This window comes from Tupaia chinensis, unplaced genomic scaffold (genome assembly GCF_000334495.1).
Source record: "Tupaia chinensis unplaced genomic scaffold, TupChi_1.0 Scaffold000545_1, whole genome shotgun sequence".
In the NCBI taxonomy this organism is placed as follows: domain Eukaryota; kingdom Metazoa; phylum Chordata; class Mammalia; order Scandentia; family Tupaiidae; genus Tupaia; species Tupaia belangeri.
Window position 1 is genome coordinate 2854467 of NW_006160057.1, and position 9180 is coordinate 2863646.

The window sequence follows — 9180 nt, forward strand, 5'->3', positions numbered from 1 at the left end:
AAGAGGAGAACGGAGGAGAAGGGATTGTGGCATGGCCATCCCCCCTGGGGGGTGATTTCTCACTTTCTGTCTGTCTCTCTCACAAACACACGTGCCCTATAGCAAAAAACCTCTCAAAAAAAAAAAAAAAGAAATCTGCATTCTTTTTCACCTTTTTTTAACTGCCAGAGGGAACATGCGCTCACTAGAGAAAGTAGAAAAGAAGGGAAGAAGGGAGAGAGAGAGAGAAAGCACTTCCAGTGGGTCATGGTCACACTGCAATCCTTTTCCTACATTTTGCTATCCTGCCAGGATCTGGGGCCTGTACACACACTTGTCCAGTGGTTTTCTTTTTTTGCCCAACTATTTCCTGAACTCATTCCTGAAATGCAACTTTAATGAACAGTAGGTTCTAACAAAAGGGGTGCAAAAGAGCTAAATGCAGGGTGGCATTTTTTTTTTTTTCTTTACAGAACAGGTAATGATACAAAGAGAGCAATGGCTTCTCATTTTCCTATCTCCTACAGAGAAAATAAATATCACTTTTTTTTTTTTAAAGCGGAAAATCACCCCCCAGGGGGGATGGTCACGCCACAATCCCTTCTCCTCCATTCTCCTCTCAGGATCTTGGGCACTCACGCACACGCGCATTTTCAGAATGCATCACTTTACTTTCCTCACAAGGCAGACACACATTATAAACCTTAAGCACGTGACAGTCACATGATTTCTTCAGTGAGTCCCAAGGCTTCACCAAGCTTTCCTGGAGCTTCCCACTAAAGGAGTCCTGAGATTTCAAATATTAAATCTTTCTCCACAGCCACAAGTTCCTTCGATGCCTGGGTTATTGAACACCAACTCACTGGATAATTTGTCTTCAACATAGCCTATTTCTGTTCCTAAAAGTGTTGGCTGTGCTTTCTTTTCGATGAACACTCTCACTCCATCTTGAACAACTTCTTTATCAGAATCTCCCTTTGTCTGCGCATATTCTAAAGTATAATAAGAAAGGCCATTACAGCCCCTGGTCTGGACACCGACTTTCACACCTACATGCTCAGGTTTATCTTTAAGAAGTTGTTTTATCTTGTTTACTGTTGAAGGTGTCAGCATGAGGGCAGCCCAGGCAGGCTGCAGCTTCGTCTTGCTCACAGCCCGGACAGTGGCCCGGACTAACGAGGCTGACATCTTCACGGTCCTGGTGTCCTGGAACCTTGGGCGGGAGCTCCCACACCTCAGCCTCTCTCCATGGACACGGCCGGCCTGTCCAGCGTTTTTCAAGTTGCTGGGTCAAGGATTCAAACCACGGTTGACCATATGGGACCTGGCAGAAAGCAAGCTGTCAGGTCTGGGACTCAAACCGTGGTCAGCCATGTGGGAGTGTCCAAGCACCTTAACCACCGTGCCACCTGCTGGCCTCCATGGCAGACATTTCTGAATAGATAAGCCCACAAACTGTGTTCTGAAACTGATTCCAGATTACCTCATTGCAGGAAGTGATTACTTCTGTCAGTTCTGAGCAGTATTAATCCCTCCAGGCTTTACACCTGAATAAAGTATGTATTTGGGCTCTTCACGAAGCATTGAAGGAGCATCAGAAGCTATTTTACATGACTGCCTCAGGTAGGGGGGGGAGGATAGTTAATGCTTTTACCTTTGAAAACAAATTTTTTTTCCTTTCTATTTTTTTTTTTTTTAATTGTCAGAGGGCCTGTGCCCTGGCCAGAGAGAAAGAGGGATAGAGAAGGCACCCCCCAGTGGAGCATGGCCATGCTGCAGTTCCTTCATTTCTCATCTTTTCAGGATTTGGGCCATGCAAGCACATGTGCTTAAAATGCTTTTCAAGTTGTTGGGACCAGGATTCAAACTTAAGTCAGCCATATAGAATCCAGCTCCCTTACCCACTAGGCTCAGGACTGGGCCCTCCAAAGAGTCTTTAAAAAAAAAAGAATTATTTAATTTTATTTATTATTGTTATTTTTTAATTTGACCAGAGAGAGACAGAAAGAGAGGAAAAGTGAGAAAGCTAGCCGCCAGGTCCAGGACTTGAACTGTGGTTGGCTATGTGGGAATCCAGTGCCTTAACCATCACACCAACTGCTGGCCCCCAAAAAGAGTTTTTTAAAAAACAGTTTATCGGGGGAAACCAGCAGATGGTATAACGGTTACGTTGTTGGACTCCCACGTTGTCAACCATGGTTTGGGTCCTGGACCCCGCAGCTTAAAACTCAGGCCAGACGCGGTGCATGCATCTCCAAAATCCCAAGAGGAGAATAGAGAAGAAGGGATTGCAGCATGGCCATACCTCCGAGGGGTTATTTCTCATTTTCTCTCTCTCTGTCTCTCCCGTGAGTGCATGTGCCCTATAGCAAACTCTATAGGGTTCAAGTCCAGGACTTGAACCGTGGTCAGCCATGTGGGGATCCAGCGTCCTCAACTACCATGCCACCTGCTTGTCTGAAGGGCTCCTCTTGCTTTCTGATCTTCTTTCCAACACAGTCTCTTAAATGACTTTGGGGCTGGCAGGTAGCATGGTGGTTGGGAGCACTGGACTCCCTCATGGCCGATTGTGATTAGGGTCCCAGACCTGGTGGCTTGCTTTCTCGCTACCCCCTGCTGCCCTCTGTCCCTCTCTGGTCAGATTAAAGCAAATAAATAAGTAAAAAAAAATTGAGTGAAATAATTGTTAAAAAATTCTTTTTTGCCACCTGTTAAATGTCTAGGCATCTCGGAAACTTTTAAAAACAAGTGAATCAATTGGTTTCAATCTCTATGGTGGGCAACCCAGATATGTATCTCTTAAATATGACCTATGGGGCCAGCATGTGTCCTGGAGGACTACACATGGCCAAGTCTATGGTTCGAGTCCCAGACCTGCTTGCTGAGGATCTCACTGGTTGCATCTGTATGCGTGCCCAGAGTCCCGAGAGAAGAGTGAGGGGAAGGCATCGTGATGTGGCCATACCCCAGAGGGGTGATTTCTCACTTTCTCTCTCTCCTTGGTGAGTACACATGCTCTACAGCCAAAAATTCAAAAAAGCAAAACAAAGAAGAGACCTATGGAGCCAGCTGACCATGTGGTGGTAAGGCAGCTGGATTCCACATGGCTGACTGAGGTTCAAGTCCCAGACCTGACAGCTTGAAAATCACGACAGGCGCGTGTGCATACATGCCCAAAATCTCCAGAGGAGAATGGAGAAGGGATTGTGGCAAGGCCATCCTTCCAGGGACTGATCTCTCACTTTCCCTCACTCTGGCGAATGCTTGCACCCTATGGCAAAAAATCTAAAAAAATAGGAAAAGTGAAGTAAAAAATCAAATCAGCCACACCTCCCTTCATTTAAGCATTTATCCACACAACCTCCTCTTCTTTTTCTTTCTTTTTTTTAAAACAAATACAACTTTTAACAGGTTTATAGCTTTAGGTGTTTTCTGTGGTTAAAGTTTCCTTGACCAAGAACAGGAAAAGCCAAGATAAATTGTTTTTCTATTATGCTGTTCTTAGCCTGTTTGTTCAACAATTCTAACTCTTTGATTTGGCTGCTGTGTGAGACAAGGTGGGACCTTTAAACAGCTACGGAACTGTTTGTGCGCCGACTGGGGGTGTGTTTCCGTGCCATATATGGCTTCCAGCTGCCTTTTGGTTGCAGAAAGGTTCAGGAGGAACCATGAGCTCACGCAGAGAAAGAAAATCTTCTCGGCAAACATGCGAGATAGGAAAAACCCATACTTCTTTCCCAAAAACCCTGCACTCAACACAGCACTTCATTTCTGACACCAGGTGTGTGTTTTTCCCCTACACACCAGTCACTCCTCCAGCCACACCGAGTGGGGGTCCTAGAATTCACTTCAATTCTGGCACTATTCACTGAGTTAGAGTTGGAGCCCAAGGTCAAAGGCTCAGTTCCATAAGACTGCCTCACTTCAGATGTTGCTCGAAGGGACCAGCAGATGGAATAGCAGTTATGTTGCCGGACTCCCACACGGCTGACTGCACTTCAAGTTCTGGACTTGGTGGCTTGAAAATCACATCGGGAGACCAGCAGATGACAGTGGTTACATCACTGAACTCCCACTGGGAGCTGAGTGAAATAATTAGTAGTCGACTGGCATTCGAGTCCCAGATTTGGCCGCTTAAAACTCATAGTGGGCATGTGTGTGTGTGTGTGTGTGTGTGTGTGTGTGTGTGTGTGTGTGCCCAAATCCTGAGAAAACTGTGGAGGAGAAGGGTTTGTGGTATGGCTATCCCCCCTGGGGGGGGTGTGATTTCTTGCTTTCTGTCTCTGTCTCTCTGGTGAGTGCATGCTCTATAGCAAAAACGTCTTAAAAAAAATCACACCAGGCATGTGTGCATATATGCCCAAGATACCAGGAGGAGAAGGGATTGCGACAAAGCCATCTTCCTGGGGGTGATTTCTCACTTTCCCCCTCAGTTTCTCTCCCTCTTTCTCTCTCTCTCTGGTGAGTGCAGGTGCCCTAAAGCAAAAAACCTCTTAAAAAAAAAAAAGAATGCATGGGCCAACAAGTGGCATGATGGCTAAAGGCACTGGATTCCCACATAGCTGACTGCAGTTTGAGTCCCAGACCTGGCAGCTTGCTTTTTTGCTTTCGCTTTCTCTCTCTTTCGCTGTCTCTCTCTGGCCAAATTAATAATAATAGTAATAACTAATGGAATTAAATAAATAATTATTAAAAAATAAAAGAATGCAGATGTGATCGCAGGTTGTCACCTCAGGCCAGCTAGGAATCGTGACTCCCATGACTCTGTCGTTGGGTTTGATCAGTTTATAGAACTGGGGGAGACGCTTACTCGATGCTTACTGGTTTCCTGTGTGAATGAAAGTAGGAGACAGGATACAGATGAACAGGTGGTGAGGAAGGATGTAGGAGGAAGGCTGAGGGGACTTGAGAGGAGCAGCTTCTGTTCATGTGGACTTGAGGGCCACCACCCTTCTAGCACGCGGGTGCATTTGGCGAGCTGGAAGCTCTTCGAACTCCCATAGTTCAGGAATTTTTATGGCGGTTGCATCCCACAGCTCTGACCCCATTTCCAGCCCCTCGCTCCTGTCTGGAGACTGGAGGAGGAGAAGAAAGCTCTGAGCTTCTAATCATGTCTTGGTCTTTTTGGTGACTAGTTCCCATCCGGGAGCCCACTCAGAGTTACCTCCTTGGAACAAAAGATGCTTCTGCCACCCAGGAAGTTCCCAAGGACTCAGGGGCTCAGTGTCAGACACTCCTGCTGCTGGGGAAATGACAAAGGCATCCGGGGTTCGGTGTCGGCAACCTGGGGTGGAGACCAAACATGAGGACAAAGGACTCTCCTAGTCTTCTATCTACAGGGATTTTAAGAGCTCTGTTCCAGGATCCCAGGGCTGAGACCAGTCTCTGTATTTCTCATTATTTCACAGCAGGTATCTCTTGATTTCTTCAAAAACCTTCAAAGAGCACCTTGGAGGAACCCGTGACGACAGCTGACACGCGTGGGGAGCTGGCTTGTGCTGGGCACTGCTCAGAGCTACTTGTGTATGCAACTATTAATCCTCACAATAACCTTCTGAAGGAGGAGTTATTATTACCCCTGCTTTTCAGATGAGGAAATGGGCCCGGGCAACCTGCCAGGGTGTCACAGTCATACGCAGAGGAACATGGTCTGAACCTGGGTCTGACTCCAGAATGAATCCATCATAAAGTCAAGTCCCAGTCATGTTGGAATAAATCCAAAGGCAGGATGGGGCATCGAGTCTCCTGTTGGTCCTGGGTCAGAGAAGTGAGGTGGATCGTAGAAGTGAGAACCGGGAACCTGGGTAAGCTATCTACCAGAGTAATGTCTACAAATCAGCACTTTCCAAACTCTGCAAGTCACTAGGATTTCTAAGGAACTCACATTAAAGCATCCTTGGCGGGGACCAGCAGCTGGTGTAATGGCTACCTCGCTGAACTCCCATGTAGTCGACCACGGTTTGCGTCCTGGATCCGGTGGCTTAAACTCACGCCGGGCTCATGTGCGTGCGTGCCCAAGATTCCAAGAGGAGAATAGAGGAGAAGGGATTGTGGCGTGGCCATCCTCCAGGGGGGTGATTTCTCGCTTTCTGTCTCTATGTCTCTCTCTTTCTGGTGAGTGCATGCACCCTATAGCAAAACTTCTCAAAAATAAATAAATAAATAAATAAAGCATCCTTGGAGCCAGCAAGTGGCGTAGTGGTTAAGAGCACTGGATTCCCACATGGCTGACTGTGGTTTGAGTCCCAGACTTGGCGGCTTGCTTTCTCACTTTCCCTCTCTCTCTCACTCTGTCCCTCTCTGGTCAAATTAAAATAAATAAACAAACAAATAAATGAAATTAAGTAAAATAATTATTTTTAAAAAAGCATCCTCAAAGGGCTGGCAGTTGGTGTGGTGGTTAAGGTGCTGGACTCCCCCATGTCTGACCATGGTTTGGGTCCCCTCCCACATGTCTGACCATGGTTTGAGTCCCGGACCTGGTGGCTTGGTTTCTCATTTCCCTTTCTCTCTCTCTCTGGTCAAATTTAAAAATAATAAATAAAATAAATAATTTTAAAAAGTGTCCTCAAGAAGAGGCTAATACAATAGATAATAATAATAATTAATACATATTGAACTTTTTCTTTTGGAGAGGTTTTATTTATTTATTTATTTTTTGCTATAGGGTGCATGGACTCGCCAGAAAGACAGAGACAGAGAGACAGAAAGCGAGAAATCACACCCCAGGGGGGGTGGCCACGCTGCAATCCCTTCTCCTCCATTCTCCTCTCATGATCTTGGGCACGCACGCACATGTGCCTGGTATGAGTTTAAGCCGCCGGGTCTGGGACTCAAGCCATGGTCAACTACATGGGAGTCCAGTGACATAGTCATTACGCCAGCTGCTGGTCCCATATTGAACTTTAATTAGACCGTGTACCACGCCCCATGCTAAGTCTTGGTCTGCATTATCTCATTTAATCCTCCCAGATATCCTTCAGTGTGAACCCTGGTATCATCCCCACTTCACAGCTGAGCAGGTTGATATTCAGAGATCACCCGGCTTGTAAGTGACCAAAGTGGGCTTTGGCCCAGGGCTATCTGACCCAGAGCCCATGCCTGTCACAGGCGAGGCTACAGGAGCCTTCCTCCCCTTCCAGCCACGCCCTCTTCATCAGAACTGAAAGAGTTGACATCCAGAGAGAACCCGGAGGAAGGAACTGCGCCGTTGCTTAGGGGTTAGGAGAGGATAAATGAAACAGTGTGACCCTGGATAGCCTTTTCTAAAAGTCTTGGACCCCCTCCTTCCCACTGGGAAGGGCAGTTTTGAAGTCCATTTGAGAAGTGCGCTCTGCTCTCTTGGTACACAAGGGGGAGCATTTAGCACAGGAATGGGAGTCGGATTGCGCAGAGAGGAAGTATTCTTGCCCTGTGCAGAAGGGAGCTCTCTCTGCTTGCTCCTTGTAGAAATACATTGTTTTTCTTTTTGCTGAACCATTTGAAAGCAAGTTGCAGACATCATGAGACTTCACCTATAAATACTTCAACAGGATTTCCTAAGAACAAAGACATACTTTACTGAATCATGATATTATCAAGTCCAAGAAATTTAACATTGATGTCACAATATATATGTCTGTATACTCATATTTCTCCAAATACTCTCAAAATGTCCCTTTTAAGTTTTTTTTTTTAATTCCAGATTCAGTTTTGTTTTCTCTTAATATTGGATGGTCATGTTTCTGGATTATCTTCCTGCAAAATATTTGTAAATTTTTTTTAGAGGTTTTTGCCATAGGGTGTGTGCACCTGCTGGGGAGAGAGAGAGACAGAGACAGAGATAGTGAGAGGGAAAGTGAGAAATCACCCCCTGAGGGGTGGGGATGACCACACTGCAATCCCCTCTCATCCATTGTCCTCCTGGGACTTTGGGCATGTATGCATAGATGCCCAGCATGATTTTCAAGCCACTGGGTCTGGGACTCCAACCATGGTCAGCCATGTGGGAGTGCAGCGACATAACCACTATGCTATCAGCTGGCCTCAATGTTCATAATTTTTAGTGGCCATTTAATACTCCACAGACTGGCTTGCCATGATTTATGAATGTGTTCCTCTTTGGTTCTTACTGTTTTTCCTATTGTAGGTACATCATCGTGTTAAGTGGGACTTTTTTATTTTTAACATTAATATGCTATACATCATTACAGTATACAAAATGAATTTTTCGTCCAAAATACATTGTCTGTTGGCTCAATCAAGTACATCAACATATGTGTTATCAACAAACAAGTTTTTTCTCTTTTTTTGCCATCCTTGATTCCCTATCCCTAACCCTCTGCCCTGTCCAACCCTCCTCCCATTGTCTCTGTTATCCCTGTTTGCTTTCTATGCCTATCCCCCCCATTTAATTGATTGTGAATAGAATGAACATACTGTAAAGTAGCACCTAACTAGGGCTATATAGCTTAACTGCAGTCATCAAATAGGTATTTCTAATGCCTTTTTTTTTTTTCTTCTGAAAATTTTTTTTTTTTATTAATTTACATTCATTCCCTGAGCATCATCACAACATTCTAAATGTGGTTTCCCATCTAGAATATACTATATAGTGGCTTAATAATGCATGTTATCATCCATAATATTCCATTTCTACTTTCATATATATGTTTTTTTACCCCATGTCTAGCCCTCTGCCCTATTCCACTCTCTTATTACACTATCTCTGCTGTCTACAGTTGTCTTCAATCCCTTTTCCCCCAACATTTCGTTGGTCACACAATATCATAAGTAATCTAACTACTTTCAATAGCAAGATCAGCCGATGGTTTCAAGAAAAGCAGTTTTGAACTGGTAAGGATATTTCTTTGAAACTTAAAGCCTAGAAACAGGTTAGTATTCTGTTCAAATAGTCGGAACATGAATCTATTGATAGCTGAAGACAGGACAAAAGTCCTTAAAACCAGACAACAAAGCTTAGAAGAAAAGCAGCAATATTTTAGTCAAGTCGTAGAATACTGTTTCATCAGTTCAGTCTCATGTACTTAATCTTTCTTCTGTATCTGTTGAGGTTCGATGTTCCAGATTGAAATCTGGGATGTAATACTCAACTCCAGCTTTTGGCCCTACAATTAAGTTGCCCATTTTCTTAGTTTCTGAACTCTTATTTCTGTGTGTCTGCATTTAATTTTACTGACATAGCACTCCCTTAAGAACTTC

General features: G+C 44.8%; 1 pseudogene; it reads right to left on the bottom strand.

The window, feature by feature from the left end:
* Positions 1-774: 774 nt before the first annotated feature.
* LOC102497036 (iron-sulfur cluster assembly 1 homolog, mitochondrial pseudogene) lies at positions 775-1167 on the bottom strand (annotated as a pseudogene).
* Between the last annotated feature and the right edge of the window lie 8013 nt (positions 1168-9180).